Source organism: Phocoena sinus, chromosome 6 (assembly GCF_008692025.1).
Source record: "Phocoena sinus isolate mPhoSin1 chromosome 6, mPhoSin1.pri, whole genome shotgun sequence".
Classification (NCBI taxonomy): domain Eukaryota; kingdom Metazoa; phylum Chordata; class Mammalia; order Artiodactyla; family Phocoenidae; genus Phocoena; species Phocoena sinus.
Window position 1 is genome coordinate 72447551 of NC_045768.1, and position 20368 is coordinate 72467918.

Sequence of the window (20368 nt, forward strand, 5' to 3'; positions counted from 1 at the left end):
TTCTTACCACTCACTTCCCAGGGTGGGAGTCCACCTCTGTATTCTCCCTGTTCCTGAGTCCCCTCCCAGGGACACAGACCCTGACTCCAACTGCTTTTCTTCCCTTCCTCCCTGATTACATGTATGTCTTTCTTACAGCCTTGGTTGTATAGAAGTCCTTCTGCCAATTTCCAGTTCATTTTCAGTGAGAATTGTTCCACATAGGGATGTATTTTTGATGTATTTGTCATGGGAGGTGAGCTCCATGTTCTCTTGCTCCACAATCTTGATTAAGCTCCAAAACCTAAATATTTTTTATGCTTCTGAGAGAGCTTAAACTTTTCAAGGCTCAGCTGCATTTCAGTAAATTTGGTCTATTATCCTCACATCTTAAAATTCTGCAAATGTTTAGGTAATTAACTTTTTTCCACTATAAGATTGCTGTTGTTCCCTAGATAGTATTTGTGATTGATTGTCATACATTTCCCAAACTTTAGGTTAATTTAATTTTGCTTAGAACTAAATAGGGGAATTATTTCTTTGAGAAAACTCTAGATGTAGATGTGAAAGGCAATACTTATTCCTATTAATTATTATAATAAATTGATCAAAAAGAATATAACTTTATTAATTGCAAAACTCAGAGTTTTAGGATGAGGGTGACCGTGAACATGAGAAGCCCTCCAGAAGAATAATTGAAAATTTTATCAGTAGTCTGTGAATGTCCATACCCCTTCATCTATTTTTGACACATCTAGAACACTTAGTGGTCTTACGTATGTGATAGCTTGTTTTGGATCAACTGCAACCATGCAAGTGGAAGGTTTAAAAACTGGCCTTCCAAATAGGCCAGGTTATGTTTGTACTAGTTTTTTAAAAACATTTTGAAAAATAAACATGAAACATTCCAGTCCTCAAAGGCTTTGGGGATTCCCTGAAAAGATGTCATCATAGATGCCAGCTTCAAAAACAAAGTTTTGGAAGTAATTTTTGGAATTGATCATGTGACAACTATCCCCTTAGCTATGAGTTTTACCAGTGAGGATTTTTCTGAGCAAAGCACTTCCAGTAGAGAAGTGTAACCCAGTGTATCCTTCTTGGATCTGGGGTTTGGGAAAAGTACCCACTGCTAGAACATACAGAAAGTGAAAACTAGGCTAGTGTGGAGAGTTTGAGGGGTAGAAAGGAGGAAAATCTAAATGCTAAAGAAGACAAGATGGAACTGTAAAATTAGGAAAGACATCATCAAAAGCTACCCACAAACTCTTTGGGTCTCATTTACCCTGTAATTGCTTATGTGTATAATTGCATATGTGTATAATTTGCTCCCTAGAGCAAACAAAGCAAAATCAGGTGGGCATTTTCACCTCACATTCTACACGTTATGCTTTGTTCTGTTTTTATACATTCTTTGGATCAAATACCCTGGGAAAGTGTCTGAATAAGTAATTCTAGGTTTTCCCACAAGAGTTCTGAAGTGGAAGAGTGTATTGGAGAAAAGAAAGAGAAAATGCAGAGACTGTGCATCCCCATGTAAAGGGGGCATCAACATGAAGATTTCCCCAATTTTTGTAGGGGAAAATTAAGATGGTCCTGGGATTTATTATTAATAGTTACATGGGGACAGGTAAGAGTTAACATTTATTGAGCATCTTCTAGGTACCAGGCACTATTTTGAGCAATATGAACATAAGACAAAACAACTTGGGCCCTGTCCTCATTGAGGTATATTAGGAAAGAGAGGCAATGGCCAAGTAATTAGAAGTGTTTTGAGAGTTCCAGAAGCAAAGTACAGGGTACTAAGGGAATATATACAGAGTGAATTTAACCTAGTCTAGGAAGTCCGGGTAGTGTCACTAAGGAAGGATGGGTGCTAATTCATCAAAGAAATGGAGTTGTGAGGGAGGGAACCTTCCAGGCCATCATACCCACCACCTCCATGAAGGAGAAAGGTAATAAGAAACACAAATATTGGGTGGGCCAAAATGTTCGTTTGTTTTTTTTTCCATAAGATGGATCTAGTAGCACTTAGTTGTCTTTAACTTCATTTGAAACAATTATATTGGATTGTGTGTGACAGCTGTCATATCAGTGGGCATTTAGAAAAAGACTTATCCAAATTGGTGAATTTTTGTGTAGCCATTTTAATATTGAAGATGGAAAAAAAAGCAACATTTTCAGCATATTATGCTTTATTATTTCAAAAAAGGTAAAAACACAACTGAAATGCACAAAAAGATTTGTGCAGTGTATGGGGAAGGTGCTGTGACTGACTGGACATGTCAAAAGTGGTTTGTGAAGTTTCGTGCTGGAGATTTCTCACTGGACGATGCTTCACGATCGGGTAGACCAGTTGAAGTTGATAGCAATCAAATCAAAACAATAATTGAGAACAATCAACGTTATACCATGCAGGAGAGAGCCAACATACTCAAAATATCCAAATCAAGCATTGAAATGATTTGCACCAGCTTGGTTATGTTAATCACTTTGATGTTTGGGTTCAACATAAGTTAAGGAAAAAAACCCTCTTGACCATATTTCCGCATGTGATTCTCTACTGAAACGTAATGAAAACATTCATCTTTGAAACAAATTGTGATGGGTGTTGAAAGGTGGATGCTGTACAACAACGTGGAATGGAAGAGATCGTGGGGCAAGTGAAATGAACCACCACCAACCAAACCAAAGGCCAGTCTTCATCCAAAGACAGTGATGTTGTGTATATGGTGGGATTAGAAGGGAGTACTCTATTATGAGCTCCTTCTGGAAAACCAAATGATTAATTCCATTAAGGACTGCTCTCAGTTAGACCAACTGAAAGTGGCACTCGATGAAAAGCATCCGGAATTAGTCAACAGAAAATGCATAATCTTCCATCAGGATAATGCAAGACCACATGTTTCTTTGATGACCAGGTAAAAACTGTTACAGCTTGGATGAGAAGTTCTGATTCATCTGCCATATTCACCAGACATTGCACCTTCAGATTTCCATTTATTTCGGTCTTTACAAAATTCTCTTAATGGAAAAATTGTCAATTCCCTGGAAGACTGTAAAAGGCACTTGGAAGAGTTCTTTGCTCAAAAAGATAAAAAGTTTTGGGAAGATAGAATTATGAAGTTGCCTGAAAAATGGTAGAAGGTAGTGGAACAAAAGGGTGAATATGTTGTTCAATAAAATTATTGGTGAAAATAAAAAATGTATCTTTCACTTAAAAAACCGAAGGCATTTTTTGGCCCACTCAACATACGAATGCAAACTGTAAAAAGCTATAAAGAAAACCAGTGAACACCATGATAGGAGGACCTATTTGATAAAGTGGTCTGAGAAAACCTCTTTGAGAAAGTGAAACTTGCGATGAAATCTGAAGAATGAGAAGGAACCAGCTATAAGAGCAGGGAGTAAGGTGATTCAGGTGGAGAAAACAGGGCATGAGAAGGCCTTGATAGGAGACACTCCTTGGTAGATGTAAGGAACTGAAAGTAGGTCAGAGTCCCTGAGCATGCAGTGTTAGGAGAGTAACATGAGATGGAAATGAAAGGAAAGCAGGGCTAGGTTTAGCAGGCATGATAAACTCTATATAGCCAGAGTCATTGGGGAGTTTTTGACAGGTGGCTTGACAGCATGCATAGAGAATTCACAATAACTCTGGAAGATGAGGAAATTGAGGCTATGAAAAAGTAAATAGATTTCTAAATGTTTTGTGCACTGTAAATGACAGAGTCAGCTTTTGAACCTACACCTATTTAACCCCAAAGCTCATGCTCATTGGGAAGGTTATCTGTAAGTGAATCATTTAGACTAATGATTGACAAGGAAGACCCCTGAGAGAAACATATTCAGAAAGAACTTCTGTATTTTTCAAAATCCCCACTCTATAGAGAAAGACACTGTGAATAGGCACTCTTAGATGTTTGTGAACTGATTGTACCCAGATCGAATGCTAAAGGAAGAATAAACTCTACAACAAAACAAAACCAACCAAAACCACCCCAAAAGCCCACACACAGATGATCTCTAAGTTCTCTTTATTAATTCAAATATATGAAGGCCAAAAAAGACATTTTTTAGACTGAGCAGTGTTCTCAAATTTTATAAATGCGAAATGAAATAGATTCTTCCCTCCTTTCTCTTTTGTAGCCCATTTGTCACTTATTTCCTGTTCTATTTAAATATTGTCTTGGCTTTTGGAGTCCCCTGAAATTATGTTGTGTTCTTTATTGATAGTGACAGTCAAGTAGCTAGTGAGCTGGCATCTGCTTCCCAATTCCCCATCTCTATTGGCACAGGAGGGAGTCCTTCACTGGACACCTTGGAAGAATGATTGGACATGGAGTGAGGTCATGACCAATGAATAGCTCGTAGAGATACACTTTTTAATCCCTTACTCCAAGGTAGTTTTGTTACTTTCCTCAGTTGACTTCTTGAAGAATCCATCTGGTTAAGAAATTTCCAATGATCATTTTCCAGAGTCTTTGAAGAAAGAAGAATAGATTAAATCATTAGATAGGAGAAAAGGGTTTAAACTGAAAACACAGCCTAATCATTGTGGTGAACACCGTCTGTTCGCTGGTGATCTGGGCAAGTAAGGGAGTCCTGGAGACCTGACAGCTGGCTGACAGACTTCTGAATGAGTAAGGAAATTTTCCAGTTCATCTGTGGAGAATTTAGTCCGACATTACAGCATTAGGCTACCCATCTGCAGCCTGCAATTGGTACAGACAAGAAAATCATTATTACTTTGTGGAGACAAGCCACAAATCTGGAATAAGGAAGACTGGCATGCCTGTTTGGGGTTGGCAGGGCTGAGGTTTAGTCTATTGTTGCAGGCCTGCCTTGCCAAAGGAGAGTAAGAGTCCGATTGCATTAGGCACTCATCACACACAATGTCTTAGAATGGACAGAATGTGTGGAATGAACTGAGAAACCTTGACTTTATGAAGGCTATTGTTCACACTCCCTTACTTGTTGTTTGTGCCTTTCCTAATGGGCTTTATCTTTTCCCTCCAAAGGCCATTTATTACTCAAGTTGGATGGCTGTTTTGATGCTGACATCAGTTTATGGGTTATTATATATCCATTTGCAAATCATGACTAAAAAGGGGAAACTCTGGAATGCAAAACACTCCATATGCCCATAAATCACAAACTGAATCAAAATTGGCAACATGCAAGTGATTGTGTTGGGAGTTTGAAAGCCTCAGTCATACATCCTTTATTGAACTTCTGATATTGTATGCTGCATTACTTGGGGGATTGCAAAGGCAATAAAGACTATGGAAGAATATATGTACAGAAAAGAATTTAGAGGTCATGCAGTCCAAACTGCCATCTCAAATAGAACTCTGGTTCCTTACCATTGAACCTGTGTTTTAAAGGAGGATAGCTAAAACAATAAGAGCCTATGTGTTGGCCCAAATAGAGCAAATAAAATGTGGCCTTAATTTTTTATATATATATTTTGGCAAGGTTGATTCATTGATTCTAAAATAGTTTTATTATTTTTTCACTTATATTAGTAATAGTATAAGTGGTTGCAATTTATCGAGCTCTTACCAGGTAAGTTACTTTACAAGCAATGTATCATTAATGCTCACAAAACTCTATAAGGTAAATACTATCATTTGTTCCACTAAAAATATATAAAGGTTTTTAATTTCACCTAGATTTCATGACTTGCCAAAGATCAAAGAGATAGAAGTGGACAGAACCAGGATTTAAAGCCAGGTGAAGAGCCTCGGCTTATCTCTACATGGGAGGAGAAAGTAGATGTAGAGCCATAAGAACTGAGATAAATGCCTTTTCCAGCACTTAAGTGTTGAATAAACTATGATAAGACTTTTCCACTCTCTGAGACTCAATTTACTCATTTGAAATGGCAAAAATTGTGGCCTGTCAACACACAAGGTGGTTGGGATGAACATACAACATAATGTATGTGAACAGACATTAACCTCCATTGTGTTCAGCACTTAGTTAGCACAATGTTAGAATAATAAGACATGGTGGAGACCACAGACAACCCAGCCTAGTGTGGGAAGAAATAAGCACAATTACATTGTAATGAGGTAATTGCCATGGTATCAAGAGAAGGAGAAACAACAAATACTGTCCGGAGAGGTTGAAGATTACTTTATAGAATAAGCAATGTCTTAGATTTTTGTCACATGGAGAAGCAGGCTCATGTCTGACCAAGAAAACATCATGAGAAGGAGAGATGAGAAGGACATGTTGTGTTAGGATAAAGATAATTTTTAAAGTATTTTAAAATAAACTATTTTAGATTTACACAAAAATTGTGAACATAGCACAGAGTTCTCATGTGTACCCTGTACCCAGATTTTCTTAATATCTTAGTATGATAAAATTGTCATACTAATTTGTCATATTAATTAATGAAATAATATTGACAAATCATTAACTAAGTCAATACGTTATTCTAATTTCCATATTTTTTTTTTTTTTTTTTTTTTTTTTTTTTTTTTTTATGCGTTACGCGGGCCTCTCACTGTTGTGGCCTCTCCCGTTGCGGAGGACAGGCTCCGGACGCGCAGGCTCAGCGGCCATGGCTCATGGGCCCAGCCGCTCCGCGGCATGTGGGATCTTCCCAGACCGGGGCACGAACCCGTGTCCCCTGCATCGGCAGGCGGACTCTCAACCACTGCGCCACCAGGGAAGCCCAAATTTCCATATTTTTTACCTAACATCTTTTTTCTGTTCTGGGATCCAATCCAGGATACTACATCACATTTAATCTTGTTTCTTTAGTCTCCTTTTGGCTGTGACTGTGTGTTTCCTTGTTTTTGATGACCTTAGAAGTTTTTGAGGAGTACTAGTTAGGCAATTTGTAGCATATCCCCCATTTGGGATTTGTCTGATGTTATCTTTGATAGACATTATCAATATGTCTGTGATTTTTTTATATTAATCTTGATCATCTAGCTTAATCAGTGTTATGTTTCTCCACTATAGTATTTTTTCCTTTTCTCCATTTTTCATATTGTACTTCTAAGAAGAAAGTCACTCTGCACAGCACTACTAAAAGAGTGAAGAATTATACTCCACCTCCTTGAGAGTGAAGTAGCTACATAATTTGAAACTATTTTGCATGGGTGATTTTTCTGTTATCCTTACTTATTCAACTGATCATATATATGTATATAAAATCAGTATGAACCCATGGAAATTTATCTTATACTTTGGATTATAATACAATACTCCTTTATTTGTTGCTTAAATTGGTCCAGCTTTGCCACTGGGAGTTCCTTCAGTGGGCTCCTGTATCTCTTTGGTTTACTCCTCTCATTATGTTTTCTTCCCCATATTTTCTTTCTGACACTACTCAATGCTCTAGGCTCATCTTGTATACTTTGTATGTTTCCTATTTGTGTCCTAGCATTAGCCATTTCTCCAAGGATGCCTGGTTCCTTTTATTGGAGATTGGTATTAGAAATCAGGATCTGGGTGCTAGGTACACTTGTTGCTACTGTGACATCATTGCTGCTAGGTGTCTCAGCTGACGGAGAAAGAAAAAAATATGTATAAATTAACGAGTTGTAGATATTTAGAAATATTTTTATATGTAACCATCTTATCAATACTGAGCTGAGCATGAGTTCATACTGATGTGCCAAACTCTAATCCATACAACATGGCTCATTCTAACATTCTCTTGTAGATTCTTTGGGATTTTTGACATAGACAGTCATGTCAAATAACAAGTTTCACTTCTTCCTTTCTAACATGTATAACTTTCGTATGTTTTTCTTGTTATATTGCATTAGCTAGAACTTCCATTAAGATATTGAACAAGAACAGTGAAAGAGGACATCTGTGCCTTGTTCCTGATCTTAGGGAGGAAGCATCTAGCCTCTCATCATTAAGTATGACACAGAACATAGGTTTTTCTAATTGTTCTTTGTCAAGCTGAGAAAGTTCTCTCCTATTATTCCTAGTTGTCTGACTTAAAAAAAAAAAATCATGATTGGATGTTAGATTTTACCAAATGCTTTTTTGGTGTAGATTGATATGATCATGCGATTTTTTTTCTTCTTTAGCCTTTTGGCTATAGATGGAGTACATTGATTGATTTTCGAATGCTGAGTCATCTTTGCATACCTGAAATGAATTCTACTTGGATGTCATGTTTAATTCTTTTTAAACATTATTGGATTCAATTTGCTAATATTTTATTGATGACTTTGCATGTAAATTTATGTATTATCTGTACTTTTCTTTTTTGTAATGTTTTTATCTGGTTTTGTTCTTAGGGCTATGTTGGCCTTTATAAAATGAGTTAGAAAGTCTTCCCTCTGCTTTTATTGTTTGAAAGAGATTATGGAGAGTCAGTGTTCTTTCTTCCTTAAATGTTTTGTAGAATGCTCCAGTAAAACCATTTGGGCCTGGTACTTTTCTTTTCGGAATTTTATTAATTATTAATATAATTTCTTTAATAGATAGGGTTTTTTCAAGTTACGTCGCCACGTGTGAATTTTAGTAGTTTACGTCTTTCAGGGAAATGGTCCATTTCATCTAAGTTATTCAATTTGTGGGCACAAAGTTGTTCATAGTATTCCTTTGTTATCCTTTTAATATACATGATATGAACACTCTTTTCTTTCTGATATTGTTAATTTGTGTCTTCTTTATTCTTTGTTACCAATTTTATTGAAATTTTCCAAGAACCAGTTTTTGGTTTTATTGATACTTGTCTATCATTTGCCTGTCTTAAATTTTAGTGATTTATGCTCTAAATTTTATTATTTTTTTCTCCATGCTTTATGCTTAACTTATTCTAGTTTCCTAAGGAGGAAGATTAGGTTATTGATTTTCTACCTTTGGTATCTTCTAATATGTGATTTTAACACTATAATTTTTTCTCTAATTACCTTTTGCTATATCCCACACATTCTGATAAATTGTGTTTAAATTTTCATCTAGTTCAAATATATAAAAATTTCTCTTGAGCATTCATTGACCCATGTGTTATTTAGAAGTCTATTGTTTTTAAATGACTGGGATTTTCTAGCTATATTTCTCTTACTAATTTCTAGTTTAATTCCATTGTGGTTTGAAAACACAGTTTGTATAGTTTGTTCTATTTTTGTTAGGTGTTTTATGGCCCAGTGATGTTAAGCTCAGCTATATCCTTACTCCTATTCTGCCAGTTGATCTATTACTAACAGAAGTGTGTTGAAATCTATAAATCTAGTAGTAGATTTATCTATTTTTCCTTTTAGTTCTATTAATTTTTGCCTCATATGTTTTACTGCTTTCTTATTAGGTACACATTTAGGATTGTTATGTATTCTTAGAGAATTGATCAGTTTATCATTATGTGATGCCTCTCTTGATCCCTGATCATCTTCCTTTTTCTGAATGTAGATTTGTCAGAAATTAGTATGGCTACTTCTGCTTTCTTGGATTAGTGTTAGCATGGTATGTTTTTCTCAATCTCTTTACTTTTAACTTGTGTCTCTTTATATTTAATGTGGTTTTCAAATAGACAATATATGGTTAGGTCTTGTGTTGCTTATCCAGTTTGACAATGTAGGTGTTTAATAGGTGTATTCAGACCATTCACATTTAAAGTAATTATTGATATAATTGTGTTAACATCTACTGTGTTTGTATCTGTTGTCTATTGTCACTCGTTTGTTTTTCCCTCCTTTTTTTCTGTTTTCTCTAGTCTTAAAATGGAATCATATAAAATGTTCAGTAATCTCCTCTCAGCATTACAATTATACTTCATTTCAAATTGTTTATTGACCTACAGTTTACATATACACTTTTTAACAATCTAACTCCACCTTCAAAACTATACTGATTCACAAGTTGTATAGGTATTTTATAACAGAGTATTGCCATTTCCTCCCTTATATCCTTTGTGATACTGTTTTCATTTATTTCACTTAGCCACATGGTACAATCATCCAATAAATTGTTACTCTTATGACTTAAAACTGTTATCCTTTTTAAAACTTTTTTATACTGGAGTATAGTTGATTAACAATGTTGTGTTAGCTTCAGGTGTACAGCAAAGTGATTCAGTTATACATTTACATGTATCTATTCTTTTTCAAATTCCTTTCCCATTAAAGTTATTACAAAATATTGAGCGGAGTTCCCTGTGCTATACAGTAGGTCCTTGTTGGTTATCTATTTTAAATATAGCAATGTGTACATGTCAATCCCAAACTCCCAATCAATCCCCACTCCAACCTTCTCCCCAGTAACCACAAGCTTATTCTCTTAAGTCTGTGAGTCTGTTCACCCCAACCTTCTCCCCAGTAACTACAAGCTTATTCTCTAAGTCTATGAGTCTGTTTCTGTTTTGTAAATTTCATTTGTATCATTTTTTTTTAGATTCTGCATGTAAGCAATATCATGATATTTGTCTTTCTCTGTCTGACTTACTTCACTTAGCATGATAATCTCTAGGTCCATCCATGTTGCTGCATATGGCATTATTTCATTCTTTTTAAAGGCTGAGTAATATTCCATTGTATACATGTACCACATCTTCTTTATCCATTCATCTGTTGATGGACATTTAGGTTGATTCCATGTCTTGGCTATTGTAAACAGCACTGCAATGAACATTGGGGCGCATGTATACATTTGAACCAAGTTTTTCTCTGGACATATGCCTAGGAGTGGGATTGCTGGATCATATGGTAGCTCTATTTTTAGTTTTTTAAGGAACTGCCATACTGTTCTCCAAAGTGGCTGTACCAATTTACATTCTCACCAACAGTGTAGGAGAGTTCCCTTTTCTCCCCACCCTCTCCAGCATTTACTGTTTATAGACTTTGTTGATGACCATTCTGACTGGTGTGAGGTGAAATCTCATTGTAGTTTTTATTCGCATTTCTCTTTAATTAGTGATGTTGAACATCTTTTCCTGTGCCTCTTGGCCATCTGTATGTCATCTCTGGCAAAGTGTCTATTTAGGTCTTCTGCCCATATTTGACTGGGTTGTTTGTTTTTATGGTATTGAACCGCATGAGCTGTTTGTAAATTTTGGAGACTAATCCTTTGTCAGTCACATCGTTTGCAAATGTTTTCTCCCATTTTGTTGGTTGTCTTTTCGTTTTGTTTATGGTTTCCTTTGCTGTGCAAATGCTTCTGAGTTTAATTACGTCACATTTGTTTATTTTTGTTTTTATTTCCATTACTCTGGGAGATGAATCAAAAAATGTATTGCTGTGATTTATGTCAGAGAGTGTTCTGCCTATGTTTTCCTCTAAGAGTTTTAGAGTGTCCAGTCTTTCATTTAAGTCTGTAATCCATTTTGATTTTATTTTTGTGTATGGTGTTAAGGAGTATTCTAATTTCATTCTTTTACATGTAGCTGTCCAGTTTTCCCAGCACCACTTATTGAAGAGACTGTCTTTCCTTCATTGTATAGTCTTGCCTCCTTTGTTGTAGATTCATTGACCACAGGTGTGTGAGTTTATCTCTGGGCTTTCTATCCTGTTCCATTGATCTACATTTCTGTTTCTGTGCCAGTATCATATTGTTTTGATTACTGTAGATTTGTAATATAGTCTGAAGTCAGGGATCTTGATTCCTCCGGCTCCATTTTTTTTCTCAGGATTGCTTTAGCTATCTGGGGTCTTTTGTATCTCCATACAAATTCTAAAATTTTTTTGTTCTAGTTCTGTGAAAAAAATGCCATTGATAATTTGATAGGGATTGCATTGAATCTGTAGATTGCCTTGGGTAGGATAGTCATTTTGTCAGTATTTACTCCTACAATCCAAGAACATGATATATCTCTCCATCTTTGTGTTGTCTTTGATGTTTTCTTCATTATCTTATAGTTTTCAGAGTACAAGTCTTTTGTCTCCTTAAGTAGGTTTATACCTAGGTATTTTATTCTTTTTGATGTGATGGTAAATGGGATTGTTTCTTTAATTTCTCTTTCTTATCTATTATTGTTAGTATATAGAAATGCAATAGATTTCTGTGTATTAATTATGTATCTTGTCATTTTGCCAAATTCATTGATGAGCTCTAGTAGTTTTCTGGTAGCATTTTTAAGATTTTCTATGTATAGTATCATACTGCAAACAGTGACGGTTTTACTTCTTTTCCAATTTGGATTCTTTTTATTTCTTCTCCTTCTCTGATTGCCGTGGCTAGGGCTTCCAAAACTATGTTGAACAAAAGTTGTGAAAATGAACATCCTTGTCTTATTCCTGATCTTAGAGGAAATGTTTTCAGCTTTTCACCATTGAATATGATGTTAGCTGTAGGTTTGTCATATATGGCTTTTATTATGTTGAGGTATGTTCCTTTTATGCCTACTTTCTAGAGAGTTTTTATTATAAATGGGTGTTGAATTTTGTCAAAAGCTTTTTCTGCCTTTATTGAAAAGATCATATGGTTTCTATTCAATTTGTTGATATGGTGTATCACACTGATTGATTTGCAGATATTGAAAAATCCTTGTATCCCTGGGATAGTGAGATCAAGTGTATGATCATGGTGTATGATCCTTTTAATGTATTTTTGGATTCAGATTGCTAGTATTTTGTTGAGGATTTTTATGCCTATGTTCATCAGTGATATTGGTCTGTAATTTTCTCTTTTTGTAGTATCTTTGTCTGGTTTTGGTATCAGGGTGATAGTGGCCTTGTAGAATGAGTTTGGGAGTATTCCTTCCTCTTCAATTCTTTTGAATAGTTTTAGAGGGATAGGTGTTAATTGATTTAAAAGATAAGTTTTTTTTTAAGAATAAGAAAAGCAAAATTATTTTTTCTCTCTCTTCTTGTCTTTAGGGAGATCCAAATTTCTGACCTGTATTATCTACTTTGTGCATGAAAATCTCTTTTTTGGATTTCAGGGCAAGTCTGATGATGAATTCCCTCAGTTTTAGCTTGTCTTGGAAATTCCATATTTCTTCTTCCCTTATAAAGAATGATTTCACTTAATATAGAATTCTAGGTTGGAGGTTTTCTCTTTCAACACTTCAAATATTTCACTCCAGTCTCTTCTTTATTATATGATTTCCGATGAGAAGTCCACTGTCATTCTTATACTTGCCCCTCTATTCATAAGTTATTACTTTTTCCCCTCTGATATCTTTAAGATTTTCTTATTGTATTCAGTCTTCTGCAGTTTTAATGTGATATGCCTAGGGGTGTGTGTGTGTGTGTGTGTGTGTGTGTGTGTGTGTGCGTGTGCATGTAAATGCGGGGAGGTGGTTTATAATTATTTTACTTCGTGTTTGTTGAGCTTCCTGGACCTGTGGTTTGGTATCTGTCATCAGTTTTGAAGGTACTTGGAAAATTCAATTGCGTTCAATTATGTGTTCATTACACCTTTTGAAATTGTCTCACAGTTTCTACACATTCCGTTCTGTTTTTTAAATTCATTGTTCTCTTTGCACTTCAGTTCATAATTTCTTTTGACCTATCTGCAAAAATCACTAGTTCATTCCTCAGCTGTGCCAAGTTTATCGATAAATCCATCAAATACTTTCTTCATTTCTGTTCTACTTTTTGTGATTTCTAGAATTTCCTTTTGATTCTTTCTTGTATTATACATCTTGCTTACATTACCCATGTGTTCTTGCATGTTGTCATTAAAATCCTTAACATATGAATCATAGTTATTTTAAATTCCCTTTCTGATAGTCCCCAAATCCACGGTTTATCTAGTCCTTGTTCTGATGATTGCTTTAGCTCTTACAACTGTTTTTTCTCTCGTATATCTTATAATTATTTTGTTGCTGATGAAAGTTAGATGTGTTTTAGGTCAAAACATAAATAATAGGTAATGGAATTGAGGTATACAGGTATTTGGTTTGAGAATTTATGTAAGCTGGTTAGGAGTTTAGTTGTGTTTAATATTTGCTCTAGCTTTAGGTGCTAAAGTCTTCAGATTCCTCTAGTGTCTGCATTTTTGTCTCCCTATTTGACTTTGGGCTTCCATAAGTACTCCACCTTTCAGAGTTTGTGTCTTTCTGCTCATTCAGCTGCAATCCACTGTTATTATACTGGAGCCCTGTTTGTCTTGTGGTATTTTATGGGGAAGGGGGATCATTCTATAATCTTTAGATTAAATCTGTTTTGCACAGCCTGTGTCTTGGGGCTGTGACTTTCACAAGTGTTTTTCCGTTGGTGTAGCTTTCCTCCAATACCCCACTTTCAACTCTTTTTTCTTGGCTGCAGCATTCTCAATCTATTTTTTTGAGGCCTGGTCCCCTGTTCACTATGTGTTCATATTCTTAGGTTAGACCAGAAGGCTAGAAGTGACTGGAGTGAGAGGCATGCACTTCCCCAGCAGGAAAAGTGTTCTAGAAGGCTTTTCTTTCACCTGGAGTGTAGATCTTTATTATGGAGAAATCTCTAGCCATATTTCACAGTAATTACTCTTTCCTTCCCCCTGCCAGAGCCATGATGGGATCTTTCTCAGATCTTCACCATGAGAACCTGGTGAGTTTCCAGGTAGTAAAACCCATGAAAGTGTGTCCTCTAGCCCCTAAGACTGCAGCCTTCAGGAGTTTCTCACTCTCCAGCTATTCCACCCCCAGCCTCCAGCAGTTCATCAAAATACCCTTTAAGTATTACTACCAATTTATGGCTCCAGTGGGTTTCTGATCCAGGTAAGAAGATCTTGGCTGTGTGTCTCTGGATGAGCCTGTTTCTCCAGCTTTCAGTATTATAGTTTCCCCTGCAACCTCAGTTCTCTCTGATGGTCCCAAGAAAAGTAATTTTCAGTTTTTCCAGGTTTTAATTGTTATAAGGACAGGAATGATAACTTCTAAGCTCTTTGCTCTATTGGAGTTGAAACTGAGAGTCCAAGGAGACAATTTTCCCATGGCTGGAACATAGGAGTTATAACTAAGGTAAGGGAGGCAAGGCAAGGAAAATAGGTGTGGTCATGCTTCTCCAAGGCTTTTTGTGCCATGCTGAAAGTTTGGACTATGTGCTGCAGGTCAGAAATGTGAAACCAAGAAGAGTTTTGGCTGGGTAGTGACACAGCTGGAAGGATTACACCGATGTCAGAGTAGGAGTGCTTCTCCTGGGGACCAGAGGCACAGATACGATCTGGTGAGACACAATTGCGTGACACAAATGTATCCCATTTAGGTATCTTAGGTGCATTTGATGCTATTGTTATTTCAACAGGGCACAATCACTGTTTACTTTAATTGAATTAGAAAGAAAGCTTTTTGTGTTCTGTTCTGCACTGCTTTCCCAATGACCTGGACATAGCACATACTTAAGCAGCAATTGAACTGAGTCAGCTGAATCATTCAGGAGTCTCAATGCAATTCCAGCCCAAGTTACCTATAGCGGCTATGTTGTTAGAAATATAGGTTAGAGGTAGATTTATATATTATTCTCTAAAACCTTTATAAAGTCATGTTAATTTCATACTTTGGGGTAAAAAGGAGGCAAAAAGGGATAGTTCCTGTCCTGCTGCTTTTTTGGGGACAATTATGTGCAAAGCTGTAGAGAAGACAATTTATAACAGCATATATATTTATGCTGTTAATTTAACACAAATGATTTCATACACATGAATCAACAGTTCTGATATAGTGGTACATTTTCCCAGCCAAGCCCAGGAAATCATTGTATCAATGATTAGGCAGGTATGCAGTTATCTATAATACCAATCAGATTGTGATGAATGAGGAAATACTAATAAGGTAATAAAAGCAATGTAAGTACCTTCCTTTGAGTTTTAACTATGTAGCCAAGACCTATGCTAAGTGTTTTGTATCCATGATCACAGTCAATCTTTACAGCAACTCTGACATGTTGATATGATTATACCCACTTTATAAAAGAGAAATAGGAGGTTCAGAGTCCTTAAGTGTTTTGTCCAAGGTCAGAGTGAGCAGAGGAACCAGGATTGGAAATAAGATCTTTCTGGCTCCCAAGCTTTTGCTTCCATCTGTTCACTCTACATTAAGGTATGGGAACACAGAAAGTGTGATTAATTCTATCTGGATGAGTCAAGAAAAGCTTCACAGAGAAGGTGGCATTTAAACTAGATTTTGACAGAGGAGTTGGATACTGCCAGGATGAAAATGAAGAAAGAATCATATAAGACAGAAGAAAGAACAAGGGAAAAGTTATGGAAGAGTTCAAGGTTGATGAAACGTGTGGTATGGCAGGAGCGTGGCACATGGATGGGATCTGTGGGTAAAGAGGCCTGACCTGGATGGGGCTGAAAATAGAAGATGAAGGGCATTTGCTGCCATGCTAAGGCATGAATTATGAACCATGGAGGGATTTTGGAACATAAGAGTTAGTGACCTGATAAAATCTGAGTTTTATCAAGGTTATGCTGGAGGCATGTGGAAGAGCAGGGAAGCAAGCTTTCTTTTTGAAAGCTGTTATGAAATACAGGAAAAAGAAGTTAAAGATCTATTTCTTAATAAGTCAAAAAAGTAAAATATATATATACAGGATCAGAATATTTTAAGTTTCTTTGTAAGAAGAAACTTTTGATTCCCCTGAAATTTCTAACAATTCAAGCACTCAGCTATAAGTTGAAATGGTTTCAATGCCTGGGTTACAGAAGAATTAATCCCAGGCTCCATGTTCTGAATACTAGAGAGGAAGTCCTCCAATTTCTCCTGAATTCAACACAAAAAAGAACAAAAAATATTGTTCCAGATTAGTCATGCCCAGGGTATTAGTCAACATTCACTTATTATTTTAGAGATTAATTACTCAGTTTCTACACTGTGCTAGGTATTCCTTTATTGAAGGAATTTATTGAGCACCTGCTAGATATCAAGCACTGTGGTAGGCATTAGAGAAAGAGTGGCGAACAACATAGATACGGAGTCTGCTTCCAGAGGGTTTATTATCTAACAGATTTGGGGTGTGGTAGGAAAATGCCCAAACTTTGAGAAAAAAAAGCATACCAAAGTTTAAAAAGACACAGAGCCAAATTCTTTGCAGAGCTGATCTAATTCTGCATGCATACATTATTTGTTCCCTACTCTTTTGTATCCAAACCACTGCCCTCTTCTTCTGGTTTACTATTTCTTTCAGGTTTTCTTCAGATGTGGCAAGTTTTGGGCCCATTACTTTGCTGTGTAGCTCATACCTTGATCCATGTTACTCAGGCTGTCTACTAACTGTCATGAGCTGACTGACCTGGTCAAAGGATCCTCTTATAAACAGAAAACTCCCTTCTCCTCCTTCAAGGTAGACTCCTGGTTCTTGGCACTAGACACTTAATCTTGATGGTCTTCAGACTCATGTTGTTTTCCTTAAATAACACTGGAGCTCAGGATCCTAAACTTTGAAAGTTAAAATATGCCTGCTAATCACAATATCTTTTTACACCCATTTTTGTGAAAATTTAAATAAATTCCATTCTTCCAAAATGTTACAATCCTAAAATGTGTTTAGAAAGAACAGCTAATAAAGCCCATTTCTGTGACAGAAGGAAGTCAAAACAAATCTCATGTTTAATCCATGTCTTTGAAGTTCTTTTACAAAACACAGACACATTTCTTTGTTAGTGATCAGGCTAGAAGGGGTGTGAAAACAAAATGTAGCCTAGAACTGAGGTAAGAAGTTTGGGTAAAATCCAGACATTCATTAGTAAGTATCAATGAAATATTGCACAGAACTGGTCATAAGGGACTTCATTTCTGGAGAGGTCAGTGATGGAAATGGATAGTGGGCAGAGTCTGAGAAAATGGTTAAGCCGATTATCTGTCACAGGAAAGTACAGATTCCCTCAGCCAAGACCTCTTTTAATTGGCAACTGGTCTGTTTGGGATTGGATCAGCCTCTCATCAAGTAAAGGCAGACCATCATAGATGGGCCATCTGCTCCATTTCCTGCACAATGGCACTTGTTCAGTTCTTACCTTTAGAACCTGCTCCTCTTGATGAGATAAACAATATGTTTGAAGCACCAGAGATGCTGTGCAGCCTAGCAGAGAAATGATGTTTTATGAAGTGTCATCCTGTGCAGCCATCTGCAGAGAATCACATTTGACCATCCTTGGGGACGATCCATTAATCCTGAGTTCTGATTCCATCCACTGAAAACTGTCAATTTTTTCTTGTTTTAAAAATAGCATACTTCACTGCCCCTTTTCTTAGATGGAAAAAGGTTTTTCTATTATACAGTGACTCATGGATAAAAGTCAGAGTTACTAGAGATGAATTATTTAATGAGAATATGATATAAAAAATGATAATGCCTCAAGAGTTAGTTATAAATCTCTTTTCTGCCTCCTGTGAATTATTTGGAAATATGAACTACCCCACCTCAAGATTAGGTAGGAATTGAGGCAGTATAAATAAATGTTATAAAAAGACTTGTACTTACATTGGTCATTAACACATAATTTAAAACATGTAAAAAGCTTAATTTCTACAAATGATGTAGTGAAATATATATAGTATTTAACACCGACAGTAAATGCATTTTGTCATTTTAATCCACTTCTGTATGTATATATTCTTAAAACAGATATTTTGTCACATAACCATAATACTATTATTATACCTAAAAAAGACCCCAATAATTCCCTAATAGCTTAGAATGCCTAATCCATGTTAAAATGTCTTCAGTGGTATAAAAAATATGTTTTTAGTTATTTTTTCTCAAAAGAAGATTTACTCATTGCATATGGTTGTTATGACTCTTAAGCATCTCCTTAACTATTAGTCTAGAATAGTCTCTCTTACCCTTTTTTCTCACATGCCATTGACTTGTTGAAAAAATTGGACCAGTTGTCTTTTACGACTGGATTTACTTACAGTGGCACAATTTTACTTGCTCCTGCATGATCCACATTATGGCAGAATGAACTTAGATATAAAGGCATGACTGGATCACATTAAATTTTTTCCCTAAACCTCATAAATGGTACTGTGTACCTCAAATTCACAGCTAGAAACATATAAAATGTCCAGTATTCTAATGTTTGGTAATGCTGAATGCTTCTTGGTCACTTCAACTTTTCTCTTAATAGTTTTACTGTGCATTCATGACAATTGTTTGAAAATGTTTTTTCAAACTTGCAAAATGGCAAGTTTCTAATTCTAACATTCCTCATGTGTTTGTTATCTATAAGTATTCTATACAGAAAAATTGCCACTCATCTACTTGGTCAAGAGGGTATGAGCTATGGTGGACTTGGTTTCAATCTTTTCCCAAAGAACTTCCTCCTTCCTTTTTGTGGGGAATGGGAATTAGAGATCACAATCTGGGTTCTAGGGTTGCTCATTGCGCCTCACTTTCCACTGCTTCCAGGTCTTTTTTAAAACAAAAGAGATGAACTAATTTTACATTAATATTTCTAATTCAATTTTGAGATGTAGGGTTTTTATTTCTAGGACTTTTGTCTCTCAAACCGAAAATCCTTATTCTCACCAACATTAAAACAATTACTTACTCAACTTATCCAAGTACCTATAATGGTTTAAAAATAGAAAAACTAATAGTAGTACTAAAATTAAACCTACAGAATATAGTTAAAAATATAGTTTAAAAATGTCCATTTTCAAAAAAAAAAAAAAAAATGTCCATTTTCCTAGTTAGGAATAAGAAGTTCCTATATTAGTTTCTCACACACACACACACACACACACACACACACACACACACACACACACACACAGATGCATCTTAATTTCCTTTTCTGTGTTCTCTTCATATCTCTTGTCAATTTTTGTATTAAGAACTTGATCATTTTCTTCTCAATTATGAGTGCTTGAAATAATAAGGATATCAAAACTCTAAGTTGCAAACATTTTTCTAAGTTTGTCATTAATCTTTTTTTTTTTTGAAGTGAACATAACCTCAAGATTTTATTGTCTTCATAGTACAACAAGAGGTGAAACTTAGAATTGGATCACTTGGCCCTCTATTTTCTTATCTCCTCCCAGTTCAAAATGCTTACATCTCTCTTAGATCTGCAGCTGGGCTCAACACATTCAAGCCTGAGCACAATATTCTTTATAGTTTTAGCCTTTTTCTGGAAAACTGGCTTAGTCTGCCTACCATAATAATTCAGCTTCCTGTCAAATCCTCCTTCTCTGGGCATATAGAAAATCCTTACCTTTTTGTGTACGGTGCCACTTTGTGGGGTTGGTGCTTGCCATATGTCTTACAGAAAGTCCAGCAAGTTTTAGGAACATTTACCATGTTGGTTGGGACACTATCATCATGGAAAGAAAGCTCATCTACTTTTTCACTCTGTATATAGTGTTTCATTATGCAAATTTTTTAGTTTTTAATTTTGATGTAGTTAAATTTGTCAAGTCGTTCCTCTGTTGCTTCTAGATTTTGAATCAGAGGAAAATTATATCTGCCCTTGCCTTATAAAGGAATGCATTCATGTTTTTTCTTCCTATGTAGTTTCTTATTCTGATCCACTTAATATT

General features: G+C 35.8%; 1 pseudogene; it reads right to left on the bottom strand.

Annotated features, from left to right (window-relative positions):
• Window positions 1–19825: 19825 nt before the first annotated feature.
• Window positions 19826–20129, bottom strand: LOC116755985 (annotated as a pseudogene).
• Between the last annotated feature and the right edge of the window lie 239 nt (window positions 20130–20368).